Genomic DNA, 806 nt, shown 5'->3' on the forward strand with positions numbered 1-806 from the left:
GGAGATGGCTGCTATGGCGAACGGCGGCGACGGTGGTGTTCGGCCGTGCGAGAGAGAGAGCGAGGGAGAGGAGGGGAGAGCCGGGGGAGAGTGAGAGAGAGCAGGGGGGGATCGGGACGGCCTGCGGGAGTCGTCCACGCGGCCAGGAGCGCGTCGGCAAGCAGGAGGTGGCCGCGCGGCCGTGCGCGCGCGAGCACGCAGCAGCTTCGGGGCGAGGGGAGAAAGACGACGGAGAGCTGCAGTGGTGGGCTGGGCCGCTGCTGGCTGGGCCGGCCAGCTGGCTGGGCCGCACAGTGGAGGAGCCCAGGTAAGTTTTCCCCTTTTTTTTATTTATGTTTCTGTTTTATTTACTATATCTGCAACTTTGTTGAATTAAATAAAATACCTAGGCAAGTTCAAAAATCACCAAACTATTCCTGGCCCATAGTTGGATTATTTCCAACATGAAACATTTTAGTTTGGAGATATTTGAGCATTTAAATATTTTATATTATTTTAAATGCCCAAATTCAAATATTTATGATTTAAATCAAAAACCCTAGGATGGCCTAGGAAAATGTGCACCATTTTTGGCAGAGGTTCTGAACCAAGACAAAAATGATGGGCATTTTAGAAGGGCATTTCAGGTTCATTGAAAAATTATTTTAGTAACCCTAGTTGGTTTCAGAGGGGACTGGGGGTTCTGTCATCCCCATTTCAAGTTTCTGATGAAAGAGTAAACATGATGCAACACTCTAATGCATGACTAGCTAGGTTGTGACAACTCACCCCCACTCAAAAGAATCTCGTCCCGAGATTTGGGTTCC

Source organism: Triticum dicoccoides, chromosome 6A, assembly GCF_002162155.2.
Source record: "Triticum dicoccoides isolate Atlit2015 ecotype Zavitan chromosome 6A, WEW_v2.0, whole genome shotgun sequence".
In the NCBI taxonomy this organism is placed as follows: Eukaryota; Viridiplantae; Streptophyta; class Magnoliopsida; order Poales; family Poaceae; genus Triticum; species Triticum dicoccoides.